General features: G+C 42.0%; 1 protein-coding gene across 1 annotated transcript in view; it reads left to right on the top strand.

The window, feature by feature from the left end:
• Positions 1-18,783, top strand: part of LOC142256036 (netrin-1-like) — a 412,257-nt gene that overhangs the window by 46,887 nt on the left and 346,587 nt on the right. The window lies entirely within an intron of this gene.

Here is an 18,783-nt window from a genome sequence, read left to right as displayed (position 1 = left end):
CAACACCGCTCTCACCCCCCGCCACACCCAGACAACACCCAGAACATGTACAGCCCCTACACAAACACTTAGCAACTACACGCAACAACATCTAATATATATAACAAAAATTATACATTAACTACACAATAAATTCTAGAATACCCGATGCTTTAGAATCGGGCAACCTTCTAGTATATGTATATATATATATATATATATATATTTATATATGTATGTATGTGTGTATATATGAGGCCTAAAACATACATCCATGAAAACCATGTCCGTGTAAAACGGGCCGTTTTACGGGTCCGTTTTCCGTTTTTTAGGTCCGTTTTTATGGTATGTGTGGCCTGCGTATGTATCCCGTATGCTAGCTGTATGTGTGTGTGAAATGTTCGTGTGTGAGTGTGAAACTTAACTGACATGTGTTTGTGTTGTCCGTGTGGAATGTCCGTGTGTGATGCAAAATGTCGTTTACTACATGTCGACAGACATCAGACAGAGTAGCGCGATGAGAATGAACTCGGGTGAACTTCACCCGACTTCATTGTCATGCCGCGGCTCTGTCTGTGTGCCGTGTACTGATTACCGGTCACCTGTGAAGGATTCACCGGTGACCGCTAATCCCCTGAGTGACTGAAGTGTCCCCCCCTCTCTCATACTCACCGATCCCTGATCCCCGGCGCTGCACGGCATTCACACTGGTCCGACGGCTTTTTCTAATTTGAAAAAGCTGGCCGCTCATTAAATAATCCCGTATTCCCTGCTTTCCCCGCCCACCGGCGCCTACGATTGGTAGCAGTGAGACACGCCCCCACACTGAGTGACAGGTGTCTCACTGCACCCAACACAGCAGCCGGTGGGCGTGTCACTATGGAGTATAGAAATAATTAAATAAATAATTTTAAAAAAACGGCGTGCGGTTCCCCCCAAATTTAATACCAGCCAGATAAAGCCATACGGCTGCAGGCTGGTATTCTCAGGATGGGGAGCTCCACGTTATGGGGAGCCCCCCAGCCTAACAATATCAGTCAGCAGCCGCCCAGAATGGCCGCATTCATTAGATGCGACTGTTCTGGGACAGTACCCAGCTCTTCCCGATTTGCCCTGGTGCTTTGGCAAATCGGGGTAATAAGGAGTTATTGGCAGCCCATAGCTGCCACTAAATCCTAGATTAATCATTTCAGGCGTCTCCCGGAGAAACCTTCCATGATTAATCTGTAAATTACAGTAAATAAACACACACAACTGAAAAATCCTTTATTATAAATAAAAAACACAAACACATTCCCTGGTTCACCAATTTAATCATCCCCAAAAAGCCCTCCATGTCCGGCGGAATCCAGGATGGTCCAGCGTCGCTTCCAGCTCTGCTGCATGGAAGTGACTGGAGAAGCAGAAGAAACCACCACTCCTGTCACCTCCACGCCGCAAATGAAGAGAGCCGCGTGATCGGCTGAGCTGTCACTGAGGTTACCTGGATCCAGCGGTGGATGCAGCGGTGGCCGCGAGTAACCTCAGTGACAGCTCAGCTGATCGCGCTACTCACTGCTGCTCCGGTCAGCTCCACGCAGCAACTGAGGTGAGTAGCGCGATCAGCTGAGCTGTCACTGAGGTTACTCGCGGCCACCGTTGTGTGTTTCGGGGGGAGGTGTGCACCCCCATCGTGCTCCATCCCCCGTACTGCTCACCCCCCATCGTGCTCCATCCCCCATGCTGCGCACCCCCCATCATGCTCCATCCCACATGCTGCGCACCCCCCATCGTGCTCCATCCCCCATGCTGTGCACCCCCATCGTGCTCCATCCCCCATGCTGCGCACCCCCATCATGCTCCATCCCCCATGCTGCACACTCCCCATCGTGATCCATCCCCCATGCTGCGCACCCCCCATCGTGCTCCATCCCCCATGCTGCGCACGCCCCATCGTGCTCCATTCCCCATGCTGCGCACCCCCCATCGTGCTCCATCGCCCATGCTGCGCACCCCCCATCGTGCTCCATCCCCCAAGCTGCGCACTCCCCATCGTGCTCCATCCCCCATGCTGCGCACTCCCCATCGTGATCCACAGTCACACATCTGATCGGATACACTCACACCCCACTTCTCCCTGTGCCCTCCGGTGGGCGGTCCCAGCAGCTGTGCTGCACGCCCTGATCCTCTGCCTTCTGCCGACATGCACACATCCGATCGCATACACGCACACATCCGATCGCATAAACGCTCACATCCGATAGCATACATGCACACACACTGACGATATCGCACATACACGCTCACACACTCACAACATCCAGAGATACCACATGCTTCCGGCCATGTGATCTTCTGGCAGGTCCTGGAAGGTCACCACTGCACGTACAGTATCGCCGCCAGGAAGTAAGCGATATCACTGGATGTTGTGAGTGTGTGGATGCGATCTTATGTGTGTGTGAGAGTGAGTGAGTGTGATCTGATGTGTGTGTGTGAGGTGTGTGTGAGAGTGAGTGTGATCTGATGTGTGTGTGTCTGTTCTTATGTGTGTGCGTGTGTGTGTGTTCCGCCGCTGCGGAATATCAGAGTGTGTATTTATTCAAGTATTTTACTTGAGTGTTTTACAAAAAATTGTTTGTCAACAAACTCTGTAAACAATGTTATCTTTTTACTGCATATTTATTTTTTATGATTCAGTTCTCATCCAACTGTAATTATAATCAATATTTTACCAGAAACGATAATCCAGACACGTAACCATTCCAATTTGTTATAAAAGCCAACAAACATATTCTCACTTTACACATTTTGTCTGTTGTATGTTAGAAAAAATGTGCATAAATGTGTATTTTATTTTAGTCAGTAAGGATTTATTTTATATTTATACTGTAATGTAAATTATATTTTTTTATTATTCATAAAATATATATGGCTGATATTATTTTTATGAATATGGAATTGAGTATTTTCACATTGGTATTAAAACTTATTTATATCAAATGTAAAATTAGAGCAGCCAATGCTGAATTTTATATTGCATTAATGTTTAGTATTAAGTCAATGCAAGCACTGTACATTATTTAGTCTTCCAGTATCTGCTGTATGTTTTAGGCATCAAAAATTGAAAAGGAAAAAAGCCGAAAAAACTTTTTGCAGGAAGACTTGTTAGTTATGGTTAAAGACATGTTTTTACAGCATTTTACTATGTCTGTTATCCTGTAACTAAACATCATTTAGTCATCATTTAGATTACAAGAGATATCACATCCTGCACCAATTTACTGCTAAGATAAACTGTTTACAAAACACTTTCTTCACAAATTTAAAAAATGTTAAAACTGCAAATATAATGTGAACATGACGGCTCAGGTGTGATCATAAAAGATAAAACATGGTTATCCTTTGTTAAAAAAAAGGCTAAAACCAAAAAAAACCCGATGAATTTTATAAAAAGATTTTGTCATGCTAATGATCAAATTCATGTATTAATTTTCTTTCTTGAATAAATTGCATTCTATTTTTACCATTTTGATGTTTGAATATATTGAAATATTTATAGAATTTGTACAACGACTAAGAGAAATGAAGAACTACTGCTTCTATTCCATGTGGTGCTAAAATATCTTATTATACATTAAATGAATTTCCAATTTCATGGCATGTGTATAAGTCATTCATATCCTAACAAATTACAACATCTGCTCCATACCAGAAAGGTTCACATCAATGCATATAGTTTGAAGAAAAGAATAGGATTGGATTCCTTCAACTGATAACTTTTTACATGCATGAGGCTTTTTAAAATAAACACAGGCAGTTTTATCACGAGGGGAACAAGAGAGATTTTCTGTGCTTGTCAAAAAGTAAATTCCTTAAAACAGCCACAGACAGCAATTCATTTCATCAATATAGGGACAAGCATATGGTGTCCATATTCAGAACTGAAAAACTGAAAGCTACATATCATTGATCTGCTTGATTTTTTTTAAATGATTTATAATAGAAGTTTTCAATTTTAAATAATAAAAACATTGAAAATGTTATTCGCACAGAAGATGAGTTTTCCTGCAAGGGTATTGGAATAAAATTAGTGGCTCAGCATACAGAAAATATTTTGTACCTTAAAATCATCAGGAGTAAACCACAAACCACAAGATAAACACGTTCTTCTTTCTCCATCCGACAAGGATTTATGGGTCATTGCACAAAGTCTTAGGATACGGAAGAAAAACGTTTTTTTATAACATACTAAAAAATCCTAAAACCGACAATAGATATTGGATTGATATACTAAACTTCTAGGCTAATTCAATATATTATGATTGACTTGACATACTGTGAGTTACTTTCCATCTCACATGAATAATCGCTATTGAAAAAATTCTTCTGCATTCTTTTGTCAATGACATCAAATAATTTGTATTTAATTGGCAAAGAAGTGAAGTGCAGGAAAGAGTATCTTGGCAGCCTCACCGTGTAATATCATCCAAGAATAATAATCAGAGAAAGTTATTTAACATGGAAGAATGTAGTTTGTGGTAGCTAAACGTGAAAGGATAAACGTTTTGCAAGAGAACACAATTTTGAAATTTAGTATGACTGGCGTTTTATACAGCATTTTTATCTAGTGTGTGATGGAGTACAATGTGCCAAATTCATTAAGAGGCACTCAGATCTTAAAACATTTTGTGCTCCACGAAACCAAATCTACACCTACAATGAACAGGAGCAGAGTTAAGCCATAATTGATCCTAATTTCAAAGTCTTTGTGTAATTATGCCCTGTATCAAAATTTGTGATTTTTATATATGAAAAAAAAGCCATACATCTGACATTAGATTTTCCCAAATGTCTATACATTTTTTAATTTGTATCAAAAATGAATTTAAAAAATCTCTAATTAACATATTTTTAATTGAATACGTTGACTTGAATACTCGACTTTAATACAATAAGTATTCCTTCAGACTATCAAGCTACGTGCTATATCTGTTCCCAACAGAACATTGTCTTAAGGGGGCTTTACAAGCAACGACATCGCTAACGAGATGTCGTTGGGGTCACGGAATTTGTGGCGCACATCCGGCCTCGTTAGCGACGTCGTTTCGTGTGAAACGTACGAACGACCGCTAACCTTCAAAATTACTCACCTAATCGTTGATCGTTGACATGTCGTTCTAATCCCAAATATCGTTGCTGTTGCAGGACGCAGGTTGTTCGTCGTTCCTGAGGCAGCACACATTGCTACGTGTGACACCCCAGGAATGAGGAACAACACCTTACCTGCGTCCTCTGGCAATGAGGTGGGCGTTATTTTCTTTCGGCTGCTCTCCACCTCTCTGCTTCTATTGGACAGCTGCTGTGTGACGTCGCTGTGACGCCACACGCACCACCCCCTTAGAAAGGAGGTGGTTCGCCAGCCACAGCGACGTCGCTAGGCAAGTAAGTACGTGTGACGGGTCCTAGCGATGTTGTGTGCCACAGGCAGCGATTTGCCCATGACGCACAACCGACGGGGGCGGGTGCTTTCACCAGTGACATCGCTAGCGATGTCGCTGCGTGTAAAGCAGCCTTTAAGGTATTTCTATATAAGCATAATCAAAAAACTCATTTATATAACAAGTGTTATTAAAATGGGAGATATCCACTATCAGGTCTGTTTAATCCCTTCAGCCCTGAGCCTATTATCACCTGACAAGGACAAATTTGATAATTCTGACAAGTGTCATATTATGTGGTTATAACTCTGGAAAGCAACGTATCCCAATGATTCTAAAATTTTGTTTTTATGGTACATTATACTTTGATTGTGGTACATTTTAGCAGCTACAATCTGCATTTATAAAAAACTAAGGAAAAAATGTGAATATTTTGCAATTTTCAAACTTTGATAATTTATGCCTTTAAACCAAATGGTTATTTCACACAAAATTATTAATAGATAAAATTTGCCACATGTCTACTTTATACAAGCACCATTTCTAAAAAAATTGTTTGTAGGAAATTAGAAGGGTTTAAAGTTTATCAGCAATTTATCAAAACCAAATTTTTTTTTAGGGACTACAGAACATTTGAAGAGATTTTGAGGAGCCTGTGTGACCGAAAATACCCTAAAGTGGCACCATTTGAAAACTAAAACTACACCCCATAAAGTGCTCCAAACCACATTCAAGAAGTTTATTAACCGTTAAAGTGCTTTACAGCAATTAAAGCAGTATGGAATAAAAAAAACTCTAATTTTAGTTAATTTCTGCATAAAGATTGTTTTAGCCCCAAATTTTTCATTTTCACAAGGGTAACAGAAAATTGACCAAACAATTTGGTTTTGCAGGGATACCCCAAATGTGGTGTAAAACTACTGTTTGGGTTCATGGCAGGGCTCGGAATGGAAGAAGCAGTATTTGAATTTTGGGGCTCAAAATTGGCAGGAATAGATAGCTGACACCATGTCGTATTTACTGAGCCCCTGATGTGCCTAAATAGTGGAAACCCCAACACATCAACATATTTTGTATACTACATCCCTCAAAAAATGTATTTAGAGGAGCAGTGAGCATCTTGATCCTACAAGTGCTTTACACAATATTGTAATGGATAAATATATTTTTACCACAAAAATATTGCTTTAACAGCATTTTTTATTTTTCCAAGGGTAATAAGAGAAAGTTGTTGCATAAGTCCTCCTGAGTACAGGGATACCCCAAATGTGGTTTAAAATAACTGATTGGGTGGACACCAGGGCTTAGCGAAGGGAAGGCAAACAACATGGGAACCCTGGCACACTCACAATCACCCTTTGAGACACAGAAAGTCAGAAAACATAAGGCTGATGTCAAAATCCTTTTCTTTTTATTTTGTAGTGAAAAAAGTGCCAAAAAGTGCTGTACAATAGTCCGCCAATCACAACGTTTCGGCCAATATGGCCTTCTTCAGGTCGGACAGGCTTAAGAATGGAAGGACGAAAAAATGGGGATGAATATGTGCAGGACACTGTTGTTCAACCAATGCTGGGAAGTCGTATGAATCAAGGAATACAAGGTGGTCAGTTTCGGAATACACTATACGTGGAGACTAGCACTGTTATTGAAAAGTATCAATCCCAGACATTCTACTTAGTCAATGATATAGTAGTGCATGGTCATGCGTAAAGGGTCTGGTTTATTCTGGAGCCAACTCCTCATTGGTCCATAACATGTGTGTAGGTCTCTGACGCAAATAGATGTCCCGGATGGTCTGTGAGATGCAGTAATTTCTTGGGTAAGATATGGGAACCAAAGATAAATATCCACTGTGTGGTTACTCTTGTCAGCAATAGGGGCGGGTTGGCTGCTGGTTCAGGTAACTACCTAACTGCGACTCTACTGGTATAAGGTCTGGAAAAAGGTCCTTCAGGTGCAGTAATGGGAATCCGGGTCGCATGCCGTTCCGTGGTGCCAGGGGTAAACCGCACGTCCTGTGAGTCTTAGCGAAGGGAAGGAGCCCTCTTCTAAATTTTGGAGTGCTGAATTGGCTGGAATAGATAGCAGATGCCATGTTGGATTTTCATAGTTCATGATGTGCCTAAATAGTGGAAACCCCCTACAAGTTACCCCATTTTGGAAACCGCAATCCTCAAGGAATTTATCTAGAGGTGTAGTGAGCATCTTGAACTCACAAATGCTTTACAAAATTTTATAACGTTGAGCTGTGAAAATGAAAAAAATAATTTTTACCATAAAAATGTTACTTCAACCCCAAATTTGGGGATTTTCCCCAAGGGTAACAGGAAACAATAGACCATATAATTTGTTGCACAATTTTTTCTACGTAAAGGGATACCCCAAATGTGGTGGAAAACTACTTATTGGCCACACAGCAGGGCACGGAAGGGAAAGAGCACTATTTGAATTTTGAATGCCATTTTGGCGAGAATAGATTGCAGATGCCATGTTGCTTTTGAATATCACCTGACATACCAACACGGCAGAAACCTCCAAAAACTGAACCTATTTTGGCAGCTACACCTTTTTAAAAAGGGTAATAAGAAAAAATAGATCATGTAGTTTGTTAAACAATTTCTCCTGAGTTCACCATAACCTCATATGTGCATATGTGGTCAAAATCTAGTTTTGAGGCACAGTGCAAAGTTCTGTTGGGAAGGAGCACCATATTGGACTTCAGATTTTGCTGGAATGCTTTGTGGGGACCATGTCATATTTTCAGATCCCCTCATATGCCAGAAAAGAAAACCCCAATAACTAAGCAACCTGTAATGAATTGAGATAGGGGTGAAGTGAGCATATTGACACCACAGGTATGCCACAGAATTTTATACCAATGGGCGGTGAAGAAAGAATAAGAATATTTTTTCACTAAAAGGTTGTTTTAGCCAGAAGTTTTAAATTTTTATAAGGGCTAAAAAGGAAATATTTACCATACAGTTTGTTGTGTAACTTCTTCTGTATGCACCAATGCCATACATGTAACTGGGAACTACTTTTAAGGCCCCCTTCACACGTCCGTGAAAAACACGCACGTGTGTTACGGGCCGTTTTTCGGGTCCATGTCCCGTTTTTGTGTCCGTTTTTATGGTCCGTGTGGCATCTGTGTGAATTGGGTATGCTAGCCGTGTTTGTGTGTAGAATGTCCGTGTGTGCGTGTGGAATGAATGTGTATGTGTACGTGGAATGTCCGTGTGGAATGTCCGTGTGTGTGATGCACAATGTCGTTTATAAATGTCGGCTGACAGCCGACAGAGTTGTGCGATGAGAATGAACTCGGGTGAACTTCACCCAACTTCATCCTCATACCGCGGCTCTGTCTGTGTCGAGTACTGATTAGCGGTCACCCGTGAAGGATTCACCGGTGACCTTCTAATCCCCCGAGTGACTGAAGTTTCCCCTCTCTCTCATACTCACCGATCCCCGATCACCGGCGCGGCGCTGCACGGCATTCACACTGCTGCGGCGGCTTTTACTATTTTGAAAAAGCCGGCCGCTCATTAAACAATCTCGTATTCCCTGCTTTCCCCGCCCACTGGTGCCTATGATTGGTTGCAGTTAGACACGCCCCCACGCTGAGTGACAGGTGTGTCACTGCACCCAATCACAGCAGCCGGTGGGCGTGTCTATACTGTGCAGTAAAATAAATAAATAAATAATTTAAAAAAACGGCGTGCGGTCCCCCCAATTTTAATGCCAGCCAGATAAAGCCATACGGCTGAAGGCTGGTATTCTCAGGATGGGGAGCCCCACGTTATGGGGAGCCCCCCAGCCTAACAATATGAGTCAGCAGCCGCCCAGAATTGCCGCATACATTAGATGCGACAGTTCTGGGACTGTACCCGGCTCTTCCTGATTTGCCCTGGTGCTTTGGCAAATCGGGGTAATAAGGAGTTAATGGCAGCCCATAGCTGCAACTAAATCCTAGATTAATCATGTCAGGCGCCGGTGATCGGGGAACGGTAAGTATGAGAGAGGGGGGGGGAAACTGACCGACAGACTGTGAGAGAGGGACAGACAGACAGAGAGACCGACAGAGAGACAGAGCGACCGACCGACGGACTCAGGGAGATTGACCGACATACACAGAAATAGAAAGAATGGCCGACATCACTAGAAATAAAAACACCAAACGGACACGGACTATAGGTAGATGCATACGTGTTTACTAACGTGTGTGCACATACCCATAGACTTTCATTGTGTCCACGTGTGCGTGCTCCGTGCAGATAACGGACATGCATCCGTGCAAAACGCAAACACATACGGATCACGGACACGCACACACGGACATAAAGAAATAACGCACGTGTGACCACAATCATAGATTAACATTGGTGCATGTTTGTCCGTGTCTCCGGTATATACGGAAACGGAACAAAATCGCACGTGTTTCACGGACGTGTGAAGGGGGCCTAAGAGGCAGTGTAAAGCTCAGAAAATACTGAACACCATATTGGACGTCAGAATTTGCTGAAATGGTTTGCAGGTGCCATGTCCCATTGACAGAGTCGCTGAAGTGCCAGAATAGCAGAAATCCCCCAGAAGTGACTACATTTTACAAACTGCACCCCTAACTAAATTCATCTAGGGGTGCAGTGAGCAAATTCACACCATAATTGTGTCACAAAATTTCATACTATTGGGCGGTGAAGAAAAATTAATTATAGTTTTACAGCATAAATAATGTTTTAGTCCCACATTTCTAATTTTCACTAGCGGAAATAGGTAAAAAAAAGGTCTCATTATGTGTTAAACAATATCTCCTGATTGTAACAATACCACTGTATAGTACTGTTTGGCCACACGGCAAGGCTAGGGAAGAAAGGGTGCCATTCGACTTTTGGAGCAGAGATTTTCTTACAATAGTTTGTGGATTCCATTTGCAGAGTCCCTAATTGCCAGAAGAGCAGAAACTCCCTAAAGTGACTCCACTTTAGAAATTGCACCCCTCTGAGAATTCATCCTTGAGTGTAGTGAGAATTTTGTCTTTAGAATGAAGCTTTGGAGTCAAAGCCAGTGAATTTTGCAAAATTAAAAATTGCAAATCAGCCATCGTTGTGCTCAGTCAGTACATTGTAATGCCCATATATTGTGCTGAGTTCGTGCTTCCGGAGACACACAGCCCATGAATTAAGCGGGCTCTCCTCACTACAACAAAGCTAAACATGTGGATGCTAAATGGGGTTTCAGCACACTGTGGGACTCAGAAAGGTGAGGGACATTTAGATGTGAGACTGCAGATTTTGCTTGATTTCTTTTTTTAGGGGAGGGGCTTGGGAACCGTAGGGCTTTTCGAGAGCCATTGTGCTACTAATAATGGGGTAGCCCCCTATATTTCTATTACCAGATGATGGACCTGAGTGGGGGTTGAGATAAATGCTATTAGTAGCAATTTGTGGTGCATAGCATTTTGGATCAGTTCAAAACCCTATGCTCTATGCTGAGTACTTACATTAGGTTTCTATCTACATCTCTAAAATACATGACTCAGGTAAAACCCTCGACAGATCCCTTCACTTATGTGGCAGGTAGAGCTAATCTAGCCTTTTTATTTCACAAAACTGTAGTTGACTGCACTTTTGAACATTGCCGGACCAGATGCCTTATGGGAGTTCAAAGTGACTTCATCTGTCCCGTTACAGTAAATCTTTCTTTGAGAATTTTGTCTGAATCACGTTTTTAGAGAAATACATGGACACCCAGACATAAGCACTCAGCGAAAAGCGCAGGATATGTGTGAGCTGATCCTCGCTGTGATCTTTGGAAGGCAGAATGAACAAATCAACAGAAGTTGAAGAATTGTATATTTATTTTTACATTGCTCACCTTGCGGTATAAGTGATTTTGTGACTTTATTCTGCAGCTTAGTACAATTACAGTGATACCAGACTTACCATGCTTTTATGTTTGGCTATTATCAAACTAAAAAAAATGCATTTTTACAAAATAAAGGTTTATAGCATCACCATATTTTGAAAGCTATACTTTGGGGGGGGGGGGGAAGGGGGAGTTCTGCCAACATAGTTATGTGAGGGCTTATTCTTTGGTAAATGGGGTGAGATTTTGTTTATACAATTTTTCATTGGTTTTTGAGGCAGAATCAAGAAGAAACAGCAATTAAGGATTTAATTTTTCGCTGTTTACCCTGTTGTGAAAGTGATAAGTTGGCTTTATTCTTCAGGTCAGTATGATTACAACTGTAACCAATTTACATTTTTTTTATGTTTTGCCGCTTTTACTCAAACACTTTTATAGAAAATTTGTTTGTACAATGTCTTATTCTTACAGATATAGTTTTTACTTCTTTAGATGGCACTTTCAGGGATTCCAGCCTTCTTTCCATGCTAGCTGTAGAACCCAAAATTGCCCAGGATAGTAACAAAGTCTCTCTCTCTCTGTCTTTTTCTCCACTCTCTCTCTCTCTCTCTCTCTCTCTCCCCCACTCTCCACTCTCTCTCTCTCCCCCACTCTCCCTCTCTCCCACTCTACCTCTCTCCCTCTGTCAGTCTGTCTCTCTCCCACTCTCCCTCTCTACCTTTCTCCCTCTCTACCTCTCTCCCTCTCTACCTCTCACCTCTGAAATCATAGTAACTAACACATAACCGGTCTTATACTAGGAATTTAATTTTTTGCCTATAGCAACCAGAGTTCCTATAAATAACCTGTAGCAAAATAGAATCAGAGCTGTGATTGGTTGCTATAAGCAACCTTATAAATATCCCGGCTAACTGTAAAAAAAAGCCATTATATTACCTCATACATCCAAACAGTAAGTAAGCGTTCTTTTTGCAAATAACTGTAAAGTGTGGGGGTTAAAACTTCCTCTAAAAACATAGTCTATGACATTCCCTGAGTCAAATAAGGTGGCTCTGCAAAATTTTGTGATTGTAAATGCGACGATGTGGATTCCTTTAGCGGACATACATACATACCTACCTACCTACCTACACTCAGCTTTATATATGACTTGTTAATCCATTTATTCCACTTTTTTGTTGGCTGTATGATGAAAAGGCATTTTTTTAGACACTTTATTTTTATGGAACTCACCATAAATTTTAAAATGCGTGAACGTTTTTCTGGACGTGTCGATGCCAAATATGTGTATTTTTTTATCTGATTTATTTTTTACATAAATATACATATTTATTGGCTTAATATTTTTTCTATTGATTTTTTCACTTTTCTTTTTTACTTAGGCTGGGTTCACACATAGCGACAGCGACAACGACGTCGCTGTTACGTCACCATTTTCTGTGACGCAACAACGACCTTGTATGTCGCTGTTATGATCGCTGCTTAGCTGTCAAACACAGTGACGCAGCAGCAATCATAACGTCACTACATATGCAGAAAGCAGGGAGCCGCGCACACTGCTTAGCGCTGGCTCCTTGCTCTCCTAGCTACAGTACACATCGGGTTAATTACCCGTTTTGTACTGCAGCTACATGTGCAGGGAGCAGCGCACACCGCTTAGCACTGGCTCTCTGCACTCCTAGCTACAGTACACATCGGGTTAATTAACCCGATGTGTACTGCAGCTACATGTGCAGAGAGCAGGGAGCCGGCACTGGCAGCGTGAGAGCGGCGGAGGCTGGTAACGAAGGTAAATATCGGGTAACCACCTTGGTTACCCGATATTTACCCTGGTTACAGCTTACCGCAGCTGCCAGATGCCGGCTCCTGCTCCCTGCTCCCTTCATTTCGTCGCTCTCTCGCTGTCACACACAGCGATCTGTGCATCACAGCGGGAGAGCAACAATAAAAAAACGAACCAGGGCTGTGTGTAACGAGCAGCGATCTCACAGCAGGGGCCAGATCGCTGCTCAGTGTCACACACAGCGAGATCACTAATGAGGTCACTGCTGCGTCACAAAAACCGTCACTCAGCAGCGATCTCGCTGTGTGTGAAGCACCCCTAAGTCTTCCTATGGGACTTTAACTTTTATTGCTTTTATCACTGCTGTGATAGATTGTAATGCACATACATTGCAGTAAATTACACCTGTCAGTGTGACAATGACTTTTAGACTATGCTACTTACATGGTTCAGCAGGTCACCATATCTAGTAGACCTGGAAGTCTTAATTTGACCTCAGGTTGCCATGACAATAATCAGGACCTCTTGATCTTGTCATGGGGTCCCGATTGGGTGGGAGATGGAGTGCACTCCCTCTCCTAGCCTCCTGAATGAAGTGATCACTATTGATCTTAGCATTTAATTTACAGGGTTTAAGAGCCACGGTGCAATGGCCCTGGCTGTGACATTCAGAGCTCGGCTATCACTTAAGCTGAGCTCCTGGTAGTAATTAAGTGGGCACAGTGCCATAACATACTCGTAAGTCCATTTACGGGAATCACCTGCATGATATGATGTACTGGTACATCAGATGTTAAGGGGTTAACATGCTCAAACAATTGAAGACTACTCATCAAAGCTTTCCTTTTTAAACAGAATATTTCATCAGTTTTTTAGTATATAATCTGATATCACTATAACATTGGGCAAGGATGCCTGATTTAAAGGATGCATCTCTTACTTGGCTGTTTGGTGTAGTTTTCATAAAATACCTGTTTTCTCTGAATAAGATACAGTATATCACAAAAGTGAATACACCCTTACATTTTAGTAAATATTTTATTACCGTATTTTTCGGACTATAAGATGCACTTTTTTCCCCAAATTTTTTTGGGAAAGTGGGGATCTTATACTCTGGTGGCTGCAGCGAAGGGGGGGTGCAGTCGTGGTGGAGCGGGTCATCAGAGGCAGGAGCAGGCTGTAGCAGTGCCTGCCGTGACAACATGGGCCCGCTCATTAGGCTCATTTCATATGCACTGCATCCCAACGCCCATCATCTCTCAGTCCTCAAGCCAGCTCTGAAAGGTGGGCAGGATGATGCACACATACTAAACAACCAGCCCGTGTGATCATCCTTGGCAACTACAGCCTGGAGTGATCATGTGTGGCTATATTCACTGCCCCTTGCATATCATCATCAGAGCGGGGGGCAATGAATAAGTATACTCACCGGTCACTGTTCCCTGTAGCATCACGATGTTTTTCTGTCTGCCTGCCTGCTGATGCATGTGGAGATCGATGCACACAGCAATAATGTCATCACTGTGCACATGGCTCCACACAGGTCAGCGGCGCTGCTGCTGGCACAGACCGGAAGATGATTGATGCTGCGTGGAGTGAGAAAAGGTGAGTATACAGCATGAGTCCTCCACTTGTGACCGCATATCAGGCCTCGGCTAAAGTGAGCATGAAATCAGTGGTGACTTCAGTCAGGTGATGTGCGGTGACAGCTGAAGTCCTTGCTGATCCCGCGCAGCTCACTTCACTTGCGGCCTGACCCTCGCAGAGAAGTTTTATGCTCTATGGCCGCTCGCTGTGATAGTCAGATGTAGCAGAGCTGTATGCATCGTGGGACCTTGTGTGGATTATGTTGGACCGGGAGGAGTGTTTTAGGGGTAAATAAAGTGGTGAAAGAGGGGATTTTTTGTGTTATATTTCAAATAAAGGATTTTTTGGGTGATTGTGTTTATTTATTTTCACTTACAGCTTAGTGATGGGGGGTGTCTCATAGATGCCTGCCATAACTGAGCTAGGACTTAGTGGCAGCTATGGGCTGCTGCCATTAACTCCTTATTACCCCAATTGCCACCGCATCAGGGAAATCGGGATGAGTCGGGAAAAGTCATGGGACTGTCGCATCTAATGGATGCAACAATTCTGGGTGGCTGCTGGCTGATATGTTTAGGCTTGGGGGGCTCCCAATAACTTGGGTCTCCCCAGCCTGAGAATATCAGCCCCCAGCTGTGAGACTTTATCTTGGCTGGTTATCAAAATTGGGGGGACTGCATGTTGTTTTTTTTTTTTGTTTTTTCTTTATTTAATTTACTGTACAATATAGACCCAGCCACTGGCATCTGTGATTGGCTGTAGTCAGACAGCTCTCACTCAGCGTGGGGGCGGGTCTGCCTGCAACCAATCACAGTCACCGGTGAGCAGGGAAGGAGTGAATATGTTATGAGCCTAATAAGCGGCTGACTCCGGAAGATGAAAAAGCTGTGGCGGCAGCAGTGTGACGGCTGATTGGTGATTGGTGAGCATGTAGCGCTTGCTCCTACCCCTTCGCGCCCGATTCTGGTCCCCATAGACTTTATATGGGGATCCGTATCTGGCCAAATACCAGACCTCCGAAACGCAGGGACAAAATGGCAAAAGAATTTAAATACTGCATCTCTGCGGTCACCATAAAGATGCAGCCAAAAAAAACCTGACATGTGCAGACAGCAAAAATGAAATCTCATAGACTTTGCTGGGGAATTAAATTTATGCAGTTTTGAGACCAAAACTGCCCCCAAAAAAACGCGTCAAAAAACGCAGTGTGCACACATAGTCTAAAAGTTTAATATTATTATGTGATGGGGACATATATGCAAGGGTCGCGATAATATACAAGGCAGTAGGATCATTACCAGGATGGGGTACCTTAGTAGAGAATTTGGAGACATTACCCCCATAACAGTGTCAGCAGCAAATCCTCGCCCCATAACAGTGTGTCATGACCACATTTTTTGCTTAAAATTTTATTTTCCTATTTTCCTCCTCTAAAACCAGGGTGCATCTTATGGTCTGGTGCATCTTATAGTCCAAAAAATATGGTATGTGTTTTTATGGAACATAATTGAAGATATGACACTTTGATACAATATACAGTGACGAGCAAAAAGGTAACTGTTTTGAACTTTTGACTTTCAGGGTCCTTATTTCACAATCCACTACATCTTTGAGCATGAGTCTACCTTCATGTTATAGACAATCATCTTGGTTATCTCACACACAGATTTGACTTGCATTTATTTAACATATAATTAGTTATGTAGATTCTTGTTATGTCACTGCATTGTTACTGTTTTTCTCCTGAATTTTCCCCCCAAAATTTTCTTCTTGTATATTATAAATTACTACCTGCTTTCACATTCCCTAATAGCCCAGTCTGTGTTATTAGGTTGATTCCCAGGAAAAACTTCTCTGTTTCGATTTGAGGAGCAGCTATAATGAAGATTGCCCAGGTAAAGAGAAACAGCATTATCAAGCTCATCAATAGCAGTCTCACGGCCAAGAAATGTGCCAAACTACATTCTTTGAGTGCCATGATACTTGTAAGAATGTGAAATTAAGTCTGTCCATCCATTCAAAAGCCAAGAGTTGGATGTCCAGGCAAAATATTGGAGTCAACAAGTCGGCTATTTACAAGGTCTACCAGTTTTAGCATGAAAAACACAGCAGTGGAGGTGGCTCATATGCTAAGTACATTACACAAGTCTGGAATGGTGGCCCGAAAAAAGGTGAAGAAGCATTGACTTCAATATCATCATAAGAAGCTTTGGCTTGAGTTTGTAAAGAAATTTGAAAAGTAGACAGTAGAAGATTGGAAACAGGTGATTTGGAGAGATGAGGCAAAAGTAAACAGAGTAGGCTCTGATGAATGCAAATGGGTCTGAAAGAAACCAAGGAAAAAGGGGCTAATGGATTTAGAAATTGAAGGGACAATCAATTTCAGTGGAGGAAGCCTTATGATACAGGGTTGTTTCATAGTCAAAGGCTTTGGGTATTTGACCAGGATCGATGGTGGTCTCAATGCTGAGCCATATGTGAGTATCCAACAAGACGAGTTACTTCATACACTTGAGTACTATGGATATGAAAAGGATGACATAGTGTTCCAACAGGACAACTACCCAAAGCATAGGTCAAGATTGGCAAATAAATGGTTCAATGACAATGAAGTCTAGATGCTGGATTGGACCCTACAGTCCCTAAACCTCAACCTAATCAAATATTTGTGGGTTGAGTTGAAGAAAAAGCTATGTACATACTGAAGTGAGTTGACCAGTATGCAGCAACATTAGGAATGTGTAAAAGAGACTTGGGATCAGATTTCAGTCGAGACATGCCGGAATCTGATTGAGAACACGCCCAGATGGATTCAGGCAATGTTGAAAGCCGAAGATGGATTTACCAAATACTAACAAAATGTTAAAAGTTTGATTTTTAGGAGCAAAACAGTAACAATGCACTGACATGACAAGAATCTTCAAAACTAATCATATGCTTAATAGCTGCAAGTCAAATTTATATAAGACATAGTGAAGATGATTGTCTATAAAACGAAGGTAGTCTCGCACTCAAAGCTGTAGTGGATGGTGAAATATGGAGCCTAAAAGACAAAATTTAAAACATTGCTACCCTTTTGCATGTCATTATAAATTAGTCATTACTTAGTGTATAACAGTGTAGCTTTAGTGTGCCCTCTAAATAACTCAACATGGCGCTATTAATGTCTTAATCGCTGGCAAAAATGTGAGTACAACCCTAGTTGAAAATGGCCAAATTGTGCCCAAAGTGTTAATATTTTGTGTGGCTGCCATTATTTTCAAGCACTCTCTTCGGCATGGAGTATACTTTACCGGAGCCACTGGAATCCTCTTCCATCCTGATGACATCACAGCGTAGGTGTATGCTAGAGATCTTGGGCTCCTCCACCTTCCATCCACAGATGCTCAATATTTATTGTAGCACTTCCAAAACTGTTCTTAAAGGACAATCTGGCATATTTCTGTCTTAACTTTTAGACAGTGAACTTAGGACTTATACGAGTCTGACAGCGCATCACCGACACAGCCGCACACGTCTGACAGGAGCGTGCATGTGTTTCTGTATTGTATTGTATTGTATTGTATTTTATTGTATAGTGCATTGCTGTATGTCTTGAGGAAGGGGGTTGAGTCCTCCGAGACGAGTTGACCTGTACCTGACAATATTTAATAAAGAAATAGAATAATATACATCTCTTCGTCTGAATGGTGAATAGCGCGGCAAGACACCTGGTTTCCTCCTTAGGTTTTTTATTTGACCTTTCGGGGCTGTGGCTGTTCCACATAGCCTACATGCGATTAAAGTGGTTGGGACTGACATAACCCCTCTAGGTGAGTTTACCTTATTTATAATTCTTGGTATTATTCTGGTAAGACCCTATTGCACTACCTCTCCACAGCTCCTTCACTCCTGATAGATTCCTTGATTGAGAGCACTTGATTGTGTAATTTGATACATGTTTCAGCAGTCTTCAGCAATAAGTGAAATGATAGCTGGCAATTTTAGGGGGTGATCTTTGGGTATTGCAGAGTATTTGAATTTGGGAAATTCAACTCAAAGTCCATTTTCCACAGATCAATCTGTTCATCTCGAGTCTATTTTCTGCTAATACATGCTTATTTTCAGCATTGCCATGTCACCTTAGTGGACAAGGCACAGAAATAGTATTAAACA

Source organism: Anomaloglossus baeobatrachus, chromosome 11, assembly GCF_048569485.1.
Source record: "Anomaloglossus baeobatrachus isolate aAnoBae1 chromosome 11, aAnoBae1.hap1, whole genome shotgun sequence".
Lineage (NCBI taxonomy): Eukaryota > Metazoa > Chordata > Amphibia > Anura > Aromobatidae > Anomaloglossus > Anomaloglossus baeobatrachus.
This window is presented reverse-complemented; position numbering and strand designations above follow the sequence as displayed.